Here is a 23,315-nt window from a genome sequence, read left to right on the forward strand (position 1 = left end):
GGGCAAGATACTGGTCACAAGGCTGTCACCTTGCTGGTGTAGTCACCTGGGCATAAGGGCATGCTGGTTCTCAGCCAGAGCTCTTCACATCTTGGCACTGGATTGTGGTGTGCACAGTCTCCCTGTTTTCACCCAAACAGTTACCAGTAATGTCAAGGGACAAGCAGGGCTCTGAGGGAAGCTTCCATAACCTTCTATGGGCCAGAGAGATGGCAGAGGCTGGTCCTCTCCAGCACTTCTGGGAATCAGTGAAGTGGAAAGGAACTGGAGCTGTGAACTGGCCCTGCTGTCACTGAGCTAGGGGCTGGAGTGTGAACTGGCCCTGCTGTCACTGGGCAAGGGACTGGAGGTGTGAACTGGCCCTGCTGTCACTGGGCTAGGGGCTATAGGTGTGAACTGGCCCCACTGTCACTGGTCCAGGGACTGGAGACATGAACTGTCTCTGCTGTCATTGGATTAAGGACTAGAGGTGTGAACTGGCCCTGATATCACCGGGCTAGGATCTGTAGGTGTGAACTGCCACTCTGCTGTCACTGGGGTAAGGACTGGAGGTGTGAACTAGCCCTTCCGTCACTGGGCTGACTTCCTGGGTTAATAACCATTGGTGTTGCCAGTACTTTAGCCACTCTATGTATGTCCACTGGGTGTTCTCAGCCCCCAAAAGTATCAGACACCAGTGTGAGCCCCAAGGGATAGACACACTGGGTGTGTGTTCCATGCTGTCCAGTCATCTCTGATAGGGTTCCATTTACTTGCGTCCAAACCCCTGTGTGTCTGTCATGTGGTGGGCAACCCCCATCCCCAACAACTCCCATCTGCCACTCGGGATCTAGACCAACCTACTTTGGTTCAGTGGCACAGACATTGACAGCTCTCTCTGAGCCACAGAGGGAGCACAGCCTGTCCTGCCCAGATTAGATCATGGCCACACAAGGGGATGTGTCTCCAGAAGCACAGAGTCACCAAGGCCGGGCATGCCACTGCAGCTGGGATAGAAGGGGTCTGTGCAGGCCTTAGAGTCTGGGCCACCATCCTGGGGGGAGGGGGGAGGAGGCTCTGGTTTAGGAACAGCAGAGCAGAAAAGGGACCTGAAGAGGAGGCAGTGGTACCAGTGCTGGGAAGGACATTGATGGTTTCTCCAAGTTATTTTGGCTCCTGTGGACCAGAGGGACCTGAGGTTCTGATGGACATCAGAAGGCTATACCCCCCCTTTTCCTTGCATTCTGTGTACCTCCCTCACATGCCCTGCCTGTTGTTAGTGCCTGTGGCAGGCCCAAGTCTTTATGTGCGTACCTCCTGCCTGATACAATCAGAATGCTGGAGGACTGGAGACACCGTTTGCCTCCAATAGATCTGGGGCAGAAAGGGCCAGGACTTGGGGAAGAGAGGGGGTCAGAGAAAGGGTGAAGCTGGAGGAAGGGACAGGGTGGTGTCCAGGAGGCCGAAGAAATCCAGGGAAGCATGGGTGATGGTGGGACTCGGACCAAGGGTGTTTATGAAGTGAGCTGGGGTGGGTGTTGAGAAAGGGTAAGGTCCTGGGAAAGACAGGTCTCCGAGTTTGAGATAGGAGATGTGCCCCCATGGGCAGGTGAGAGAGCCCAGAAGCAGGGTCTGAGGAGCTGCCCGAGACTCTAGATAGCTTTTCACTCTGATCCAGCCAGCCAGGGTGCTGCAGCTGCCAACCATGGAAGGCTACCGTGGGCAAGTGGGATGCCCATCCCTAGCAACTCTTCCTATACTCAGGTTGATTGAAAGGGTTTTTTTGTTTGTTTGATTTGGTTTTGGTTTGCAAAAGAACCTATCTTGCTTTCAACAAAGCACGGACTATAGCTGGATTTTCTTCCAATGCGAGGAACCCCGAGGCCTCCTTGGACCTCATCTGGGTTCAGGACCCTGCTCTCTGAGCCCCGTCCTGCTGATTGGTAGGGTGGCTGTCAAGTGTGCTCCACCCGGCTGCACCCAGGTCTCATTTTTCCTCAGAACGTGTGTGTTCCACTAACGGGCAGATTTCAATGGTAATTTTATTTCTCCAAGTACAAATCGTGGCTGTGGTAAGACGGCAGGATCTGTGGGCATTTGCGATAGCTTTTACACTTTTAACAGCTCTGCTATATATTGCTTTTTCAATTATTATTCTTGAAATGTTCAACAATAAAAGGCAGTGTTCCAGGCTCGCTGCTCCCCCGCCAGAACGCAGGGCTGTGTGGGACATAGGTCTCTGAGGCGGTTTTGGTGAGACACAGCATCAAGTCTCTTCATGAAGACGGAGGTCCAGCCTCATGCTAACTCCCTGCAGGGAACAGGAGCGGAGCAACTGCCTGCAGTGGTCGGAGCTGTCTCTGAGGTGGACTGCTACTGTGAATTGGTTGATTGTGGAAATGGCCGACGAATCCTGCCTTCTGGCCTCTCTCCTCTATCCCTACAACTTTCTCAAGGCACGGCAGGCAGGGACTATCCAGCACCACAGTCCCCGGCTGTGTGTGGCACTGAGGTGTCCCATACTGGTTTGTTCATTAAAAGGCATGCACAGGAAGCTGTGAGGAGGGCTGAGAAATTCTGACTTTGGATGTAACGCTCACGCTACACATTCACAAACTCACTACGGTTCAAGTCGAGATCATTCCAGAAGGCAGAACAACAGGGCGAGGGGAGGGCATTGGGGATGACAGGAAATTGTTAAAGAATAAATAAAAAGGCATTTTTATAAAGCTATGGTCTAGATAAGCAGAGGTAGGGTATTTCAAGGCATCTCCTTGATTAGGCTACGGCACACTTGTCACTGTCTGTGTTTAGCTATGTTTCCAGAGAGGGCAGGGAGTGGAGAGCATGCTGAACCGTTCGTAAACCTTGAGGTTTGACCCTGAAAGAAGCGTGTTTAGGTTTTTGATGAAGGCAAGTACAGCTGCTGAAGTCACCTATCCCTGGAAAAGGGAAGGAACCTCGAGTGAAGAATGGGTGCATTCAAGTGGGAGAGAGTGGTTGATGTGGGAGGTTGCAGCCCACTGTGGGCGTCACCATCCCTAGGCAGGTAAATCTGGGCTAGACCAGAAAGCCAGTTGAGCACAAGCTTATGGGAAAGCCTGTAAGCAGGGTCCATGGTTTCTCCTCCAGTTCCTGCCCTGAGCTGTCTCAGTTACCTCTTTACCCAGAAGTGTGAGCTGAAACTTAACCTTTTCCTCCCCCAAGGATGCTTCAACAAGTGTTCATTGCAGCAACAAAATGAAGCCAGAACTTCTGCCAGCTCAGGGAAACAATTTCCTCCAGGGACTACAGAGTGGTAAACTTGAGCCTAGATTTGTAGTCTCCTCCAGAAAGTTAAGAAAAAAGATGTTTGTTGTGGGAACACTTAGCCTCTAGGTTTGTCATTCGAGTCCAAAGTGACTCCTGCAGGGGGTTAGTCATCATCATTACTTCTACATCACCACTATCACCAAAATCACCAACACCACCATTATCATTACCAACACTACCATCACCACCACCATCACTACCATCACCACCACCACCACTACCACCACTACCACCACCACCATTACCACCACCAGCACCATCACCACCACTACCACCACCACTCTCACCACCACCACCACCATCATCATCACCACCACTACCACCACCACCATCACCATCACCATCATCATCATTATCCCCTCAGATCCAGCCACTGCACTCAAGCTTGTGTGATGCCACTGTCCATCCCCAGTCCCCTCTGACCTCCCAGAACAAGGACCAGGCACACACAGCAGAGGTCAGGTGTTCTGTTCCTGCCACCGGAACGGCAGGTCCCTGCACAGGGCATTTCCCTTCCCTCAGCGACTTTCTGCTCCTCCCTTCAGTTGAAGAAGCAGACATCCTAGGCTGGCTCTCAGCCGCTGATTCAAAGTCTCTGAGGCTGGAGACGAAGCCAGTGCGGTGATTAGCGGTAGGCTGCGGACACCAAGCTCCAGCTCTGAAACTCCGCAGTCAGGATGACACAGGAGCTGATTTGGTCCCTCCAAAATGAGCCATTATTGCTTGATTTCCCGCCGGCAGCTTTGGCAATACCGCTGCTGCTGCCCCGAACCCCGGGGGGCCTCCCGAGCCTGTCTGGAGAAGGCCACGGGGTCTCCGGCGAGGCCGTAAGTGCCTCGTTAGGACTCTCCTCTGCGTGTTCACTCGTTTTTGCTCACTTGGGGTCACATTTCATTTTGGTTTAAATAATGAAACCAGCAGACCGGAGATTAGAGCTGCTAAATGATTTTTGCTCCCAGGAAACAGTCGCTGGTCCAAGATGTAAGCTTGCCAGCGGCTCAGGGATCCTCATGCCAGGACTGAGCTGGGAAACATGGGAAGCATGGGGCCACAGCATGCTAGACCTGTTGCCTGACGGTCAGGAGGACAGGCAGCAGCAGGTACGAATGGGGACAGACTCAGAGGTGTGACCCGAGTAAGCTCCCAAGGCTGCCAGGAAAGAGAGCCCTTCAGTCTCTGTTGTAGTGACCCAGTCTCTAAGCTCATGGTGGCTCTCTGTAACTGACAGTCTACAGGCTCTTGCTGGGCTTGCCAGAGTTTCTGTTCCTGGCATCCCAACTTGCTCACTTCACACTTCCTGACCTTAGAGAACCTCTCCTCCTCCATAGAGACACCAGCGGTGCAGACCATCCGGTCAGCAAGTTATGGCTGGGTCAGCAGAAAGAGTTTCTGCCCTAGTCGGAGAAAGACCTGCCTCCCATCCTGGGGACAGAGGGATTGTCACTGTCACAGCAGCAAACCTCGGGGTCACCCTGAGCTCTGTAGGCCTTGGTGTCTTGGTCTGTCAGATGGGGAGGAGTTAGCAAGCAGGGAGTGGGCAAAGCAGCTTGGATTTTGCCTGGGACTTAGGGCTGCTGTGATCCCATTGCATGGATGCAGGAACTGAGGCCCATAAAGATTCCTACTCATACTCAATTGATCCCTACCTCTTCCTCCTTCTCCTCTTCCTCCTTCTCCTCTTCCTCCTTCTCCTCCTCCCTCCTCCAGCATGCTCCAGCAATTCCTGTAGGCACTTCCTGGGCAAGCTGTCTCTCAAATCCACAATCCACAGCACTGGATTGACTGGAATGCTCATCGAGGAAGGCAGAGCTCAGGAAAGCAGCATCCGGCCATCAACCAGCTAGACATGCCCTCCTTGTGAGGAGTCAGAAGAGGCTGGTTTCGGACTGGACATACATGGAGGACAGGGACAGCTCTGTGCTTGGCACACTCCAGTGGCTCTGAACTCCCCCTCCCCTGCCCCCAACCAGAGCCAGCCCCCTGTGGATCTCTGGACACATGATTCTTGTTTGTGTTTCTCCTCCTTGTCCTGACCTGTCCTGTCCTGTCCTGTCCAGGAAAAGCTAATGTGAAATACTTCAGCGTCTTATCCTCTGGGGACACGAGGACTTCTGAGAAAGACAGCAAGGGACAATTTATTTTCCTTTCTTAAATGCCACGGGCAGCTCTCGTGCCCCCTCCGACAAGGATGTGTCTAGTTAAGCATTGTAATGCCAAGGGAGGCAGAGACGCTGGTGGGGGAGGATGAGGCAGGAGAGGGGATGGGAGTGATTTCTGGGGACACGGGTGAAGCTTGGGTGTGATGATGGTTAAAGATCACCCTATGCCAGAGGGACAGAAAAACGCTCTTTTAAAAATCATTCTAAACAGGTTTAGAGAACACTTACGCATCGAACAGCAGAGTTCCCACAGAGGCCCTGTGAGAGACATTACAGACCACGCCTTTGTCCTACAAGAGAATTGACTGATGGACGAGCCCACCGATGCTCTGCTGTCCTTGGGGTGTGTGGGGGGTCTTGTACCCTGATGCTGTACAGATGTGACTCTCAGTAGAAGCAGGGTGACACTAGAGAAGATGGAGGAGAGGGCTGGTACCCTAATCGTTTCTTATTGAGTCATAAGAACCAGGCACTGTGCCGGGCACACATAGTGGAAATGTGTTCTACCTGAGTTTCCCCACTCACTGTCTAGGCAGCCTCTGCTAAGGGAATGTCTAATCTCCATGTTCCTTTACCTCAGTCCCTGTCTCAAAGGTGGGAAGGCAGCATAACCTAGTGGGTCATTCCAAGGGTTAAATGAATGATGTGACACAGACCCTCAGATCTAGTAAAGGCCATGTGGCCATCAACACCGGCTGTCTACCCATGAATTGCCCTTGTGCTGTTGCTGGATCCTGGCCTGCTGGTCTCAGATCATCAAAGCTCTGTCTGGTGGGTTCACCTGCGCAGGGTCTAGGGCCAAGAGACACTGCAGGCTGCCTGAGTGTAGGCCTCTGGCAGAGGATGTCGCTCAGAACATAATAGCATCTTTGCCCCTCAGCATGCTTAGCAAAGACTGGAGGGAAGAGGGGGAGGAGGAGGAGGAGGAGAAGGAGGAAGAGGAGGAAGAGGAGGAGGAGGAAGAAGAGGAAGAAGAAGAGGAGGAGGAAGAGGAAGAGGAGGAGGAGGAAGAGGAGGAGGAGGAAGAGGAGGAAAGAGAGGAGAGACAGAGACACACACACACACACACACACACACAGAGAGAGAGAGAGAGAGAGAGAGAGAGAGAGAGAGAGAGAGAGAGAGACCCTTGCTCAAACTTGAGGGTAGGAAGGAGAAGCATGGAGACACCATCTATGAAGACCTTTGACAAGAGTACACACCTTTCCCTTGGTGGCAGGGCCTGTATTTAATAACACGGCCCGCAAATAGAAGAGATGTGTGCAGTTTGGACAGCTCTGTCTACAGAGAGCTGACTAATCCTGATAAATGGAGTCCGTCTTCTCCTCCATGCAGAGCCGGCCTCAGATTAAACATATCAATCCTTGTTTGTTACCTTCCCCAAGCCACCAGCTAGCATCTGCCGGCCCCTGGGGATTTATCTTCAATGTCCCTGTGCGAGAGGTGACAGAGTTCAGAGCGAGAGATCAGAGATCAGGGAATTGCTTTGCCTGAGGTGTTCATCCAGGGGAAGCAGCCATAGAGGGTGTGGTGCTGTCACCAAGACAAGGCCAGGCAATGCCCCGGTGGGTGAGTGCAGTTCTCCAGTGGGACCATGACGCTTCACCAGGATGCGTGATTCTGTAGTAGATGCTGTTTAGGCCCCTCAGCCTGGCATCGGTCTCTAGAAGTCCCTGCTCATCTTCATCGGCGTGCTGCCCACTTCTGAGTTGCCTGGTGCTCAGGAGAACACTTCCCTGTAGATGGAGTCACCTTAGGTGACAGCAGGCTACCCTCGGCCATCAGCATGCCCACCGTGGGATCACCTGATCATCAGTGACTAACTTGGGGATGCCTAGGTGAAATGACCAGCCCCTTGCCTAAACATTAGACCCGAAAGGGTAAAAGTTAATCCACAGGCTCCTAGGATAGATCGGAGCTTCCTCTAGTTCAGAGTATTTTTTTTTTCTTTCTTTTCAAAAGTTTTATTTGTTTGTGTGTGGTGTTTACTTGTGTGTGAGAGAGAGAGAGACAGAGAGAGTGTGTGTGTGTGTGACAGAGAGAGAGAGAGAGAGAGAGAGAGACACAGAGAGTGTGTGTGTGTGTGTGTACACGTGGTACATGTGCACGTGTCCCCTGGTGCACGTGGAGGTCAGAGAACAGTCTTACTAAGGGAGCTCTCACCTTCTGCCCTCAGAGTCCTGCATTTGAATTCGGGTCATCAGACTTGGTGGCTGGAGACTTTTTGCGCTGAACTTGCTCTCCCCTTCCTCCCCACATCCAACAAAAATTTAAGCCTATTCCAAATAGGCAGCATCTCAGAGCCGACTACTGAGTCTGCCCCAAGGAATTCTGACAAATTTCTCTCTGTGTTACGGATCCATGCAGTCTCCGGCACTGGGGCCCTCGTTGGTTTGAGTCATGCAGTGGTTTGAACATACGGATCAAAGATTTCAGAAACACTGAGACAATTGCCACCGGCACCATTAACATCAGGATGACAAGTTCTCATAAATGCAACCTCAGGTGATGCGAGGGGGCGGCCTGTAGGGAAGTGGATTTTCAGGGGCACTCGCTGTGCAGACTGGCACTCGCTCCTTGAATCACAGCTTGCAAGTGAAGCATTACCTCGACTGGACCCGCAGGCGGCCATGCTGGAAGGCCACAGGCCCCAGCACTAAGTTTCTTATCAATTTCTGTGATTTTTGCCTGGCTCCTCCTCATCTTGATGTGAGTTCAAAGGCAGCGTCTTATCCATGAGCCCATCTTTCAGTGACACCGCAGCTGGACACAGGTGCTTGGTACCCATGAAGCGGATCTCGTGAGATTAAAGCAGAGGATCATGGTAGAAGGGTGTTGTGGATCAGACCTTGTAGCTTCATGACAGCTATGAAGCAGAGAAGGGGAGACAGTTCTGGAAGCAAGACATAGCTTTTAACAGCATTCCCCCAAGGACCTACACCCTCCAGCAGGCCCACCCCTCTTAATCCTCCATTCGGTTCTGAGCTCATCCCTGGCTAATCCATTGATTAGGTCAGAGCCTTTGTGATCCACCCACTTCCTAGCAGCTCTGTCAGGTTTCAACGCAGCACTCTTGAGAGATGTTTCAGGCTGAAACTGTAAGGACTCAGGGCCCAGCTTCAGGTAACTTCACAGGGGCGGGGAAGGAGTTTATGGTCAAGGTCTTGCCTCACAGCTGGGGACATCATCAATCTCCACCTTCCCATGGTCTAAGGGGAGTGGGCTAGGCCACTGAGATGTCATGGCTCTGGTTTGAACCCACCCCTTAAAGCATCTTTCAAAAAGGCCATGGGCATGGGAAAAAGCAGGTACACTGACGGTGTTAGAGAGATGGAGCTGTGAGGGCATAGGCCAGACATGACAGTTTCAGCACCACTACAGCAGAAAGTTCAGTGATTTAGGGAGAGCCAAGACCCCCTACCCCCAAATCAAGGATTATGGGACCTCTGACCCTGGAGGAGGGGCATAGGTGTCAGTCCCACTTAGATTTGGGGAACAGCACCCTACAGTCTGGGAATGTCCACTGGCTGCTGCTGGTTTCTAGCCAAGCCTGGAGTCATCCTGCTCCTGCATCTAGTTGCCCACACCACAAGCCAAGAGCCCTAAGGGGTCTACCCGAGCCTGCAGCCTGGAAAACAAGGTCGTTGTCATTATTCCACAGGACTATGCTCTGGGCAGCAACTCTCTGCAGACCTGGCCTTTCTCCCTCGACACACAGGAGGCTCACGGGCTCACATAGGATAAGACTAGGTGCAGCTGCTCCAAATTCCCCCCTTCGTCATCAGATGATCGATTGCCAAAACACCTTGTCTCCATTGAACATCTGGAAGGGCATGGCTGTCTACTGAATTCAGTTTAGAGTCTCCCTTCCCACCTACAACCTAAACCCATAGCAGCCCCTTCCTCAGGACAGCTGGTTTTAGGGGGAGTCACTCACTGATGTAGACCCTGTGTTTTTGTTTGCTTGTTGATTGTTTGGTCAGTTTAACACAAGCCCGAGTCACCTGGGAAGAAAGAACCCCGTTTGAGGCATTGCCTCCGTCGGATTGGCTCACAGGCACGTCCGTGGGGCATTTTCTTGACTGATGGTTGATGTCAGAGGGCCCAGCCAACTGGAGGAAAAGCCATGCGTGGGGAGGTGGTCCCGGGTTGTATAAGAATGGTAACTGAACAAATCATGGGGAGCACGACCATGAGCGGCCCTCTCCCATGGCCCAAACTGCTTTGGTTGGGATGACTCAGCACAATAGAAATCAAACTGGGACAGCTCTACTCCCATGGAGCACAGTTCCCATGGAGCCATGGTGCATTCCCCACCTGCACCTGAGACTTACTGATCTTCATGCCTGCCTCTTTGGCAGAGGGAAATGCTCTTTCCGCCTACATTGGGCATGCCTGAGTGGAAGGTGAGAACATCCAGTGATGGTGTCCGCCACCGCAGTATCCTTCTTTCCTTGTCTCAGTTAGGGTTTCTGTTGCTGCGATGAAACACCATGACTAAATAGCTAATTGGGGAGGAAAGGGTTAATTCGGCTTACACTTCCTTATCTCTGTTCATCATCAAAGGAAGTCAGGACAGGAACCCAGAGGGAGAAGCTCCCAGAGGCCATGGAGGGGTGCTGCTGACTGGCTTGCTCCCCATGGCTTGCTCAGCCTGCTTTCTTAGAGGACCCACTGGCCCAGGGATGGCACCACCCACAGTGGACTGGGTCCTTCCTCATTGATTGCTAATTTAGAAACTGCCTCACAGGCTTGCCTACAGACCCATCCTATGGAGGCTGTTTTTTCCCCAGTTGAAGTTCCGTCAATTTCAGATGACTCTAGCTTGTGTCAAGTTGACACAAAACTATCACCACAGCATCACCCAACATGTCCTCCTCTCAGAATGGTCCTTGCCAAGGGAATCTCTCTTGCTGCCTTTCTCTGACAGCAGGTGAGGGCCACAGGGTAGGCTAGACTTTTCTGAGAGTCGGGAATATCCTCCAACCTTCTGAGTGTCAGGTTTCACTGACTCAGTGTCCTTCCCTGACCAGGCTCTGAGCCATGAGAGTCTGCACTAGGGATTCTCTCCTGGGGCTGGGATTCTCTGAGGAAGGGGGCAGGGAACAAGACCCAGGGATGGATGGCAAGCTTGTAGCTGAGCCTTTTCTGCTCTAACCTGGCCCTGTAGGCTTCCCTCAGGGTTGATACGCTGGGGTCAGCCACAGAGTCTTGGTAGAGGCACGCTCGCTCAGGAACTTTACATCCTCTTGGCCCCCATTTCCCCAGTGTTCCCTGATTTCTCCTGCTGATTTCAGACTGAATCCAGTCTGTGGATTCCATGAGGAGTTCATAAAGAGCAACAGCCCAGTCCCTGGCTGCTTCCATGGTCCCTGCTAGTCAAGAGGGGATATCTTCTGAAGTCAAAGGCTTGAGGGGAGATAGAGGGGGCGGCCCAGGGGTGCTGCGTGAGACCACCTGCTTCCTGCTTATCTGTAGGGTAGCATTTGCCACCTCTAAACCTGCCTTGAGTTTTGGGCATTTTTAAACTCATTGCCAGCTGTGGGCTAGCACGTCAGAGGATGGTCCTCTGCTGCATAGCAGTGGGCATGAGACTTCCAACTGGTCCTTTTGACTTTGTGGATACAAGACAAGCCTCTCAGGAGAAGGGAATGTACCCATGCTTGTCTGCCTGTCCATCTGTCCATCTGAGTGTATCACATTTGCTGCCCCTGGGTGCTCCCTGGCCAGTGTGGCCCCGACAGGCACACTTTCTTCTCAGCGCTGAGGAACCACAGAAGAAAGCAGACTCGTGTGGCCCCTGAGTACCAGCCTGGCCTGGTCTCTGCTGAGCAGACACTGAAATGGTTCTTTTTCTCCGTGTACACACACGCTCTACCCACCATGTCCGCAAGATGCTTCTGCCTGGGCTTGTCCTGAGCATCGACCATCAGCACCTTTTCCCAGACTGCCCTGGCATTCCTGGCACAACCCTCGGTTCACATCAGTGAGAGAATTCGAGTGTTTCCAGGGGCGAGCGTGTGAAGCTCAGATCTCTGATCGCCTGCTGATGAAAGGTCCACCCCACGTGCTCTGCGTGGGCCCATCTTCCTCCTCGGGCCTTTGCTCTGTGAGGAGCTAGCTGTGGCCATCAGAGGACAGCATTTCTTATTTCTTCTTCTTCTTCTTCTTCTTCTTCTTCTTCTTCTTCTTCTTCTTCTTCTTCTTCTTCTTCTTCTTCTTCTTCTTCTTCCTCCTCCTCCTCCTCCTCCTCCTCCTCCTCCTCCTCCTCCTCCTCCTCCTCCTCCTCCTCCTCCTCCTCCTCCTCTTCTTCTTCTCCTTCCTCCTTCTTCTTCTTCTTCTTCTTATCATTTTTTGTAGATGGACTGGGTGCTTCACAAATGTTAACAGTGACAAACTGCCAGGCCAGCGACAGAACGATCACATAATGACTGTCATTACCTGGTGGTGGTGGAGTTGGTTGAACATCAGGAGCTGCTGTGAGGAGTGATGGGTGAAGAGTGACAGAAAGGCCACCTGAGCACCAGCCTCTGGGGGTGCAGGGAGGCAGGCTGGGGACCAGGTGAGGAGGAGGAAGGCCCGATGGAGAGGCAGCTCCAGGCTCAGGTGGTGGAATGGGTACCCAAGGTCCTCATATGAGATCCTGGGGTCATGCCATCACATGTCATGTGACTGCAGAGACACGTCGGCAGCCATGGTTTTTGACACAGGAAAGCTGAGCCGGACTTATGGGCTGGGCTGTCTCTCCTCTTAGAGCCACATTGGAGAATCCACCTAAGCTGTTCTCCTGCTCCCTGGTGGCTGCTGATGTCCTTGCCCATGGCTAATGACCTCAGCCTCTCAGCCTAACTGGATCATTCCCATGCGAAACCCCGTTCCAAAGTGTGTGTGTGTGTGTGTGTGTGTGTGTGTGTGTGTGTGTGTGTGTGTGTGTGTGTGTGTGTGTGTGTGTGTGTTTGCCCTGCCCACTGCCATCATGAAATCAGATTTAGCCCAAACACTCCTAGGAGACCACCTTGCTTCCCAATGGTCACTTCCCACTTAGGCATCTCGGCAGCCAGAGGAGCCAAACAGTTCACAATGCTCCCAGCACAGCACTGAAACCTTGGCTGAAGAGGGACCCAGCCAGCACCTGGCCCTCTTGGTCAGCTGCAGGAGCTCCCCTGAAGTGTTTACAAAGGCAGATGTGCTCTCTCACACCCTCACTGATTCTGAGAAGCTGGCAGCGAGCCAGTTCTGGAGTCCTGAGTTGCTGGAGCCAGGACTAAAGTCAGTAGAGTTTCTAGCAGGCAGAAAGCACTAGAATGCTTTCACAATGGGAACCGGCCTAGAGCACAACTTTTCTACACCCGATCAGGCAAGGCTCCACCTATATCCCACTTAACCCTCCTCTCTGCCTCCATGCACATGCACATATCTGTGTCCAGCACATGGTCGTACACCTATGGCTGTGTCTGTATCTGTGTGCATTGGATGTTGTGTGTAGACGTCTGTCCACACGCACACCTGGCTTGCTCATTTGAATCTCTCCCTATCTATATATGTACTTTTAACTTAATGGGTTACTTCAGATGGGGAAACTGAGGCACAGGTCAGCTTAACACAGACCAAGTCAACCCACATGATTTGGAACAGATTATGCAGAAGACATGGTGTCTCCCGAGTGCTGGTCACACACAGTAGGCATCCAGTAGACAGAAACACGCAGGCTGATGACGGGGGCATAAGTTGTTACAACCTTTAAGAGAGTAACCTGATACTTAGTTAAACCAAAATTACTCATACCCTGCAGCCTCAAACACACTCTCAGAGAAACACCACGATGCCTGCTTTTATCATACACGGACCTCACAGCCTCAAGGCTGTAAATGGGAAACAGAGAGAAGCCTCATCGACCTGGGAAGGGCGTAGGGATTAGGGAATGGGAGGGATCACCTCACAGTTGAAGTGGAAACTTCTAGTTCTTTTGGAAAGTTTCTTATGTCAAACGATGTTTTGCTGGGGCACACAGGTGAGAGGATGTCTTGCTAAAGCAAACACATGAAAGACTGTTTTCCTGAGCAGACACAGGAGAAAGGATGTTTGGATACAGCAGACATATAAAAGGGTCCACGATGCAGGAGTATTTATTTGACTCCACAGACAGTGGGGGAGGAGCACTGAGCCTTGGTTTGGTTTGCTCCGCCTTGCTATTCTTCACTCACGACAGGCATGTATTGGTTTGCCTTACATAGCTTTGTTGAGCTCAACTTGTGGTAACACCTCCATTGAGAGAGAAGCTTGCCCAAGAACTGCTCAGGGGTTTCTGTGGCAGTTTGCCCCCTATGTGGCCTCGCCTCAGGCTGTTGGGCGAGCCTGGAGGTTTCTTCAGGATTGAACGGCAGCTGCCTGGTGTCTGCTTGCTGAAAGGACTGGACTGTAGCTGCTGGTTCGTGCCTGGCGTCTGCCTGCCCAGAGGACTGTTCTGCAGCTGCTGTGTCATTTTTGATGTTTGCTATGGGACTGAACCGTTGCCCGAGAAGATGGAGCTCTCTCCCAATGAACTATTGCTGAACAGGTCTGCTTCCCCCATATCCTAATAACTTTTCTCTCCCACTACCTCTGCTGGGTGGTGAGCTAGAGGAGAGATTGAACCCTTATTAAAAATAGGTTGCAAAAAAATTTGTGCCTACACACAATGGACTAGCACACCACAGTTAAAAACATAGAGTACATCGATGTTTGTCAAGATGAATGGGCCTCACAGAAATACAGATGAGGCACTTACGTGAAGCTGCACTATTTGTGGAAACTTATCAAGCACTGTGTGTAGAGATGTGTGTGTGTGTGTGTGTGTGTGTGTGTGTGTGTGTGTGTGTGTACATATGTGCATGCATTCATGGGAGGAACCTGAAGGAAATGAAAGCATGGTGTGGGTGAGGCGGAATGGAGGCGGGACACCGAGTTAGACCTAGGACTTCCAACTGTCACCTGTGATGCATTATCTAAAAGAAATACCAAAGTTCTGCCTGGGAATGGTAACTCATGCACGTAGCGTGCCTTTAATTAAGCACTCCACCTGGGAGACAGAGGGCAGGACAGGTAGAGCTCTGTGAGTTCAAGGCCAGTCTGGTTCACATAGTGATCTAGACAATCTGGGACTACCTAGAGGGAGCCTGGCTCAAGTTCTCTGTCTATGTCCATGCCTGCTTGTGTCTGTGTGTGTGCGTGTGTGTGTGTGTGTCTGTCTGTTCTGTCTCTCTCTATATGTGTATATATATGTATATGTATGTATATATAGGCTATGAGTGGCATATGAATGTATAATATACTAGCATTTTTCATGATTTTTAAGACTCTCATGACTGAAAATGTTATACATATATACATATACATACATATATACATGCGTGTACATACATGTATGCATATATGTATATGTATGTATATGCACATACAGACACACACACACACACACACACACACACACACACACGGAGGGAGAGAGAAGAGGGAGTGGGGGTAGAGGAAAGGAATTGGAGTTTGCTGGTTTGAGAGTAGATTGTAAAGTTCCCAGCAGTGACAGCTCTGGTGTTGCCTCTGTGCCTGGGCAGACACCTGGTCATGTAGGACCCTGGAGACCCATGAAGTAGGGTTTTACTTTATAGTATGTGAAGTGTTGAGAGCTAAAGGAAGGTTCATGTGTCTTGTGTATTTTTTCAGCATGTGCTGGGCAGCTTACACAGTGTTAGTTTCCTGTGGCTACTGTACAAGTTACAGCATGCTGACTGGCTGGATAGGAAAGGAAAGAGCTAAGAGGAATCTTAGCTCCACCCCCCACCGCCAGGCCAGAAGTAAAATAAAATAGAAAACAGGTCACCTGTTGCAGTAAATAATAAAAAAGGCACTAGCCACAACCGGTTCCTGCATGTACCGCTCTGGGCTTTCTTTCCCTGGTTTCTCTCTGACTCGGGTGGTTAGAGAGCCACGCTAAGGCAGCACCCTATCATGCTGCCCTGCCCCTCACTCACAGTTCCCTTGGTGGGTTGCCTCCACACCAGGCATACACATCCCAACTCCATGGCGGGTCTGGTGCGTCCTGTCATCACACACTCTCTCCTGAACTCAGTTCAGTAGGGTGGCTGTTCTCTGAAGCTGGATAGGCACCTCCTGTTTCTCCCAGTAACTCATGATGCTCTGTGTGTGTGTGTGTGTGTGTGTGTGTGTGTGTGTGTGTGTGTGTGTGTGTATGAGTGTATGTAATGTGTATGTGTGTGTGTGCATGTGGTGTATGGTGCTGAGTATGTGTGTGTGTGTGTGTGTGTGTGTGTGTGTGTGTGTGTGTGTGTGTGTGTGTGTATGTGTGTATATGTGTGTGATGTGTGGTGTGTGTGTGTGTGTGGTGGTGTTGTATGTGATGTGGTGTGTGTGATAAGTATGTGTTTGTGTGTGTGTGTGTGTGTATGTGTATGTGTGTGTGTGTGTGTGTTGTATGTGTGTGTGTGTATGTGTATGTGTGTGGTGTGTATGATATGTGTGGTGTGTGTGTGTGTGTGTGTGGTGTGTGTGTTGTATGTGTGATGAGTGTGTGTAGTGTGTGTGGTGTGTATATGTGTGTGTGTGTGGTGTATGTGTGCTATGTGTATGCCGTGTGTGTGTGTGTGTGCCTTGCATGTGTAGTCATGTGACCTTCATCCTGTCACTAGCAGTAATTCTAAGGGCCCATTCTCATGCACGTTGTGGCCCAAGAGATCCAAGTCCTTGCAGGGCCTGTGATGTGTTTGGAAGCGGGTCGTTAAGAAGTTTGGAGGTTGGAGTAGTTCTGACCAATGAACATCCCTGTACATCAAAGAGAGGAGACAGAGGTGAGGCACAGAGACAAGCAGTGAGGACTTCAGTGATCCAGCTGCAGAGCAAGAAATGCCAAGATGGCTGGTGTGGGCCGGCACTAGACAGGCAGGAAGGAGCAGTTGGGACACCGCCTTCCAAACCAGGGTCTCCGACTACTGACTCCCACAACAGGGAAGTGGTTCTGTTGTTTTGCAACCCTCTTCTTCTGGCTTTCTTGCTATGGCGCCAAAGCCAACCAAGCAAGCCATTCACGGAGCTGGCAAGAGGATCCATATTCTGCCTGGTTGTTAGATAATCGTTGGATTCCTTCTGCAGCATCTGGTTGGGCTTCTCATCTGAAAATGAAACCAGTGAGTCTCAGAGAGCTTGCACGGTGGCCACACTGAGATACTTAGATCTTCCCCCCCCCCATCCCCGACATCATGGGGGCCTCATGGCTGGTGAGCTTCCTTGTCCAAGGGTACCAACGGGGCAGAACTTGCCAAGCATGACTGTGTTTAAAACAGAGTTCTTCACGGTGGTGAGGAAACACCTCATAAGCCTCGATTTCTTTAACATTGCATGATATTTCTATTCACCCCAAGGTTTGCCAGGGGGGATGGGGCAGCGATCCCCCCTCCCGAGAAGTGTTTAAAGGGTACCGGCGCATGAAATGAAGGTTGCTACATCCCGGGAAGCCTGTAATTATCATTAAAATGCATTGTGCCCGTGATTAGACAAGCCCCTGCTCTGATGGGGTCGCCGGGAAGGAAGATGGAGGTGGCATGGTTAAGTGGACAGGGAGCCTCCTCCCTGAGGGATCTAGGAGGAATAGCTTAGGACATTTGTGTTGATAGGGACAGGAAAAAGATAAGTCTAGGGGAGTCCAGTATCTGTTCTCAAACCAGTGTGTCCTGGGCCCTGATGGGATGGTTCGACTCTCAGACCCAAGGTTGATCTGTGGGATGATCTGAGAGGTGAGAGGCCCTGAGGGGCTGGCTTGGTTTGCTGCATCGCCCTGCCTGGTACTTAGACTGTATGACAGCCAGGGATGAGAGAGGTGGGACAGACTCCCCAAACGTCTCTAGCTTTATCTTCCTCACCCAGGTCCAACTGCGACTCTAGCTGGCCCCGAACCCTCCTTTGTCACAAAGGTTAGGGAGCTGCTCCGCTGACCACGACATCCTCTTGCCCATCTGTGACACACACATCTTCCCCCTGAAGCTGACCAGAGGGACCCCGAAGCACTTTCCCTAAGACCCAGATGCTGAGCATTGACCACAGGGCGGGGGACCAGTGACACTGTCCCCCAGTGGATGGTGAACACAGCTTCTCAAGCCCACTCATATTCAGGCATTTGAATGCCTGGTTCTCCCGTTGGTGGTACCATTTGGGAGGTTTACAAAGGTAGCCTCGTTGGAGGAAGTGCATCACTGGAGACAAGTTTTTTTTTTTATTTTTATTTATTTTTTTTTTTTAATTTGAAGGATCGTGCTACTTCCAGTTCGCTCTCTTTGCTTCATGCTTGTGGTTCAGGATGTAAGTTCTCAGCTGCTGCCCCAGCCCACACCTTCTGCCTCTGCCCCACCACCATGGACACTAACCCTCTGGACCCTTAAGTGTGGGTAAACTCTTTTGTAATTTTCCTTTGTTGCTGTGATCATCACAGCAGCAGAAAAGCATCGGAATGCAGCGGCTCAACCAGAGCCATGTGTTCCAGATCCCTGTGCATTGGTGGGCAGCAGAAACCCCTCACTCCCTCCTGCCATGGCTGTCCCACACTTGCCACCAAGCCAGAGGGTTTGGAGGTCCAAATGAAAAACGTCTTAAGGGGTTGGGAATTTAGCTCAGTGGTAGAGTGCTTGCCTAGCAAGCGCAAGGCTCTGGGTTCGGTCCTCAGCTCCAAAAAAAAAAAAAAAAAAAAAAAAAAAAAAAAACAAAAAACAAAAACAAACAAAAAACGTCTTAAATGATGGTTGATGAAGATTCGAGGCCTGGAGTGTTTCCAGTCCAGTCCCCTTCTGCCATAAGTCACTGGAAATACCATAGACAGTGACCTTAGGTTACCTGGGTGGGCAGTTAAGGTTGGTAGGCCTGGGCCCTCCCTGGCTTGCCCCACAGCTATAGGACTAGAACCGAGCCTTGTAGACACAGGCCACACCTTTCTCCCGGCCTAGCCTCAAGTCACCTACTTCTTCACTTAGTCTGACAAGAAGCCTCTTAGATCTTAGCCCAGGCTAGTCACGCTTGCTTTGTAGGGTGGAGGTCAGCGTCAGCCCAGAGTAGTTTTCTTCTCTGGGTTTGTTTCCTGTGTGATTTTGTTCTGCGGGATTTCCCTCGCTGCACTCGGGGGTCCACAGCGCAGAACGTTAAGTATTAAACGTTAAGCATAGTGTTCCAACTGGGCTCCAGGCTGCCTCACCCGGTGTCAGAATGTTCCGGAATGAGTTCTGCAGCTCCAGATCTTACTCATTTCCTGCTTTCTGAGACATCACCTCAAGGCTGACCCCAGCCAAGCTGGGGAGTGAGACCCAAATTCTTGACACAGAGACAGCCTGGATAGCCCAATGGCTAGTGTCCTTCTAAGAAACAAAAAGCATCCAGCAAGACACCAGGATAAAGGCTCTGAGGAGATGGAGGTGAAAGCTGAATGTACCCAGAATCCAGACAAGCTGAGGGAGAGCCATGGAGGGCTGGAAGAGGCAGGGGGAAGCTCCTGGAGGTGAAAGGCACAGGCCTGGGTGCCTTGGGCTCAGCCTTCTTCAACTTCCAAACCACCGGGCCACGGAACCCTGTCACCCCTGAGGGGAATTTTGTTACAGACTGCTCTGGAAGACAGCTGGGGTGTGATCACAGGCTCCTGGTCCCCAGGCATGGAGGCGATATCTGGGTGGAGAGCTCCAGGAGGAATGAGGAGAGGGTGAGGAGAAAGCAGGGCTGCTCTCCACGAGTCACTTCTGACATCGCAGGACTGTGCAGGACGGAAGGCCTCCTCCCCGACAGAGATCTGAGTCTAGGAAGAACAGATTCCCAGGGCTGCAGCGTGCGTGAATGCAGACACACTTCCTGTCACAGAGAGCAGTTACTGTTCCCCATGAGAGCCAGCCTGCACCCGTGAGACAGGAATTTGGTTTAAGGTGGCTCAGATGCCCTAGTAATAATGCCAAGGCTTGTCATCTCTTTCCTGATTTCGAGAAAACACGAGAGTCTGGACTCTGCTCAACGGAGCTGGCAATTGGGCTAATCCAGGCTCAGCCTGCCCTTTGAGTCAGTATTGATTTTGCTCAGGCTTCTGGTCCAGGGCCGTGCTGGGTGACATCCTCAGGCTGTTTGCTGGAAGCTCTTGGAAGCCTTTTAAGCCCTCGTTCTGCGGGCTTAACCCGGGCTCGCTCTGCAAAACCATTCTCCTCTCGAAGAGCCAGGCCGGTGGAGGCCACGGAGGGGTGTTGCTCTCTGGGAATTTATTTTCAAGGGTGATATCACAGGGCTTAATCAGTCCAAGGGTCATAATGGGGTGAGGAGGAGTTAATACAGCTAAGCCCCTGATGCCGCACTCTGTCGGTGAAGGGTTTTCAGCAAGGTGTTCCTACCAGCATCCCGTGTGACTCAGGGGGACCAGCTAGCCTGCCCCACAACTGATGGAACTGTCTGTTCATAAATGGTTAGTAGACGCCAGTGGGGAGAGGATCTAGAGGCCATACCCTGAGTTGGAACTACACCCTGCATCTGTGGCTCCTCCAATCACTGTGCATCAATTTCTTTTCTTAAGTACGTGGGAATGGGTTGGGGAAAAACAGGTTGTCTGAGCTCGGCTTCCCTGTGGCTCTGGGCCTGTCCTATTTTTCCAGCCCGGTTTCTATGCTGCACACCTGGAATGAATCTAAACAAGGAGCTCTGAGCTAAGGGACCAGATAGGGGGTGGGGTGGGGTTGTAAGGACTGACATTAACCTGGAAGCCCCACTTGCCTAGGGACAGATAATGTCCCAGAATGTAGGGGTGTAGGTGTGTGTGTGTCTGTGTATGTGTGTGTGTGGTTATTGTGAGGTGTATGTATGTGTGTGTGTCTCTGTGTGTGTGCATGTATGTGTGCATTTGTGTGTGTTCAGGTGTATGTGTGTGTATGTGTATGTGTATGGTTATTGTGTGGTGTGTGTCTGTGTGTGTGTGGCTATTGTGTGGTGTGTGTATGTGCATGTGTGTGAGTCTGTTTATGTGTGTGTGCATGTGTGTGTATATTGTGTGGTGTGTGTATGTGTGTGTGTATGTGTGTGTGTATGTGTGTGAGTCTGTGTATGTGTGTGTTTGCATGTGTGTATGTGTGTGTTTGCATGTGTGTGTGTGTGTGTGTGTGTGTTCATGTAATATAACAAGCCACATGTTTTCACTTCAGTAAACAGGGTTGGTTGCCCCAACTGCACAGAATGCACTAGATCACACAGGGTGGAGGCATGTAGGCAGGAAGTACGTCAGAATGCATGTTTCCACCTTCCTAGTGGGTTTTGCTTGTGTGGCCACCTTACTAACTTAAATCAGTTCCCTTTTCTGGGAATCCTGGGTATGGAACTGGCCAGTGTCCGTCTTCCTAGCTAGTATTTGATAAAGCTGGCTTTAATTGTATTATGTGGATTTAATCTCTATTCTTGCCATTTTCAGTTTTAACAGAATGGGGTTGGGGGGTGGTCCCTGGGGAGAATCAACCCTGAACATGCACAGTGGGGACTCTGGTCTCTCTGGATCTAGGTCAAATAACAAGAACAGTGTCCTTAGAAAATGATGCCCAAGCTTTCTTTCTCCACTTGGGCCCCGAGCAGATGTTCAGGAGCAGCCTCACTCTCATAACCCAGTCACTTCCACCAGCACCTTAACTGTGGGCTTCTGGCTTCCTTTAGTCTCTCCGGTAAGCCCCAGGCTGAGATACTTTGTTGCCATAACTCTACAGACTAAGAACCAAGAAGAGACTCCCAGGCAGCATCCACAGTCAGCGCTAAGGCCCTCAGGCAGTGGCTGACAGGTGGGCTGGGTGAAGGGAAACCTTGGGAGGAGTGGATGGTGTGAACACGACTGAGCTTATGACGAGCACAAAGGCCCCTGTGGTGTGTGTGGAGAGGGACTTCACACAAGCACGGTAAGGACTGGGAGCATCACTTCATAGCTGTGCCCCTCTTTGCTAAGGGTTGGGCTGTGTGTGAGCTGCGACAAAGTACTTGAGCTAACTTAAAGGAGGTGAATTTCTTCTTGGCTTTGGCTCCCAGTTTCTGAGGCTTCAGTCTGTGGTCACACAGTTTCCTCATCTCTGGGCCTGTGGCGAGGCAGAATCCTATTGCAGGGAACTTGTGGAGTACAACTGCTTGTTCTGTGCCATCCAGGAGGTAGAGAATGAGGTAGGGGCAGAGTGACCACTCCCTCTTCAATTCCACACCCAATGACCTAACTTCCTCCTCCTGCTGCACCTCCTAAGGCTCCCCTGCCTTCCAGTCAGGGAGTGGTCATTTAGCACATGAACTTTGGGGGACATTCAAGATGCAAATTCTTTCTAGGCATGGTGGCATATATCTTTAATCCCAGGAAGGCAGAAGCAGGCAGATACCTTTGAGTTCGAGGCTGGATCTCTCTGTGGGTTTGATACTAGCTTGGTCTGCATACTGAATTCCACTCAGGCCTATTTAAAGAGATCCTGACTCAAAAAAAAAAAAATCAATCAAAATGACACAAATGCTTACAGATGGTGTCCCTTCCCTCACCTCTGAAATCCGTATTTGAAGTCCTGATGCCCAGTGCCTGACCTCTGTAGGCGACTTCTTAAAGCTTAGTTAAGGGTTCACCAAGGCAAGCCCTAATTCCACACAAGTGATGTCCCAATAGAGGAGAAATAGGACAGAATCTGGGCAAAGTGAGCCAGGGCTCAGGACAGTGTTTCTACAGCGAGACCATGGACTTGAGGATGTAGCATTGATCAGGAGCTGGGAGTGGCTACAACTGATTCTTTTGTGGTTTTTCGATGGCCCAGATCTGCAAACCTTGCCTTCTGGGTTGTGGCCAGCAGACTGGGAGAAGCCTTCCCTGATCATGCCCTCAACTGTGGTATCTGATTGTGGTGGCCTAGGAAACCCACACGGGCAGCCTGGTGCTCCTTTTCTGCTGCAGGTCTGAACTTGTAAACCTCTAGCACCATCTCAGATAGCATCACACAAGGTTAGACTCTTGGGCTCAGCTCTGTTTGAGACAATGGCACTGTGTGGTAGGATTGTATAGGAAGCTGCTCTTGTTGGGCAGAAGTTACTGTAGGGTGCAGGTGTTCCTGTCCCCACTTAAACAGGCTGCTATGCTGTCTATAGAATCTCTGACCTGAGGGCTATGCCCATGAGACACTCTGTCTACGTTGCCTTTCTCCACATCCAAGAGCCATCTGCCAGACAGAAGGCCTGCCTTCCTTTCTTTTCTTGTCAGGAAGCATCAGGTCTGGACGGATATCACAGATCCCTCCCCCAGCGTGGCCTTTCCTCAGACTAGGGAGGCCTCTGGTTGCAGAATTCAAGTTCACAGATGACATTTGAACTTTCAGGGAATGTCTGAGCTTATAGGTGAGACGTGTGTGGAACCATGAGGTTTGCCTTTGCAGGTGAGGTTTAGGTTCTGAGCAAAGTTTCAGGGAGCCACGGGCCACTGGCTGCTGACCACATGAGCAGATTCAGTGAGAACCTGTGGGTTAGGCTCCACCTCTCCACAGGTGGTAGTGGATGGGCTGCCCTCAAGTGCATGGTTCTTTAGAAGCTCCATAACATCACTGTGAACTAAATAGCCCTCCTCACCGAGGACTGTATGACTTGGCAGTGCCTGGCAGTGAAAGCCTCACTCTCGGAGAACACCTTATTTGATGCGGCTTTCCAAGAAGCCTCTCTGGTTTTACCTCATGAATGAAAAATTTAAGAAGGCTGAAACCTGAGTCCAGGTGGCCATTACACGGGTCTGGGAGGAGGGCATATTACCCTACTGAGACAGGAAGATGCTAAATGATCCAGTAGGTCCTAGAGACAGGAGTGAGAGTCTAACAGGTG

The sequence above is a fragment of the Rattus rattus genome, chromosome 1 (genome assembly GCF_011064425.1).
Source record: "Rattus rattus isolate New Zealand chromosome 1, Rrattus_CSIRO_v1, whole genome shotgun sequence".
Lineage (NCBI taxonomy): Eukaryota > Metazoa > Chordata > Mammalia > Rodentia > Muridae > Rattus > Rattus rattus.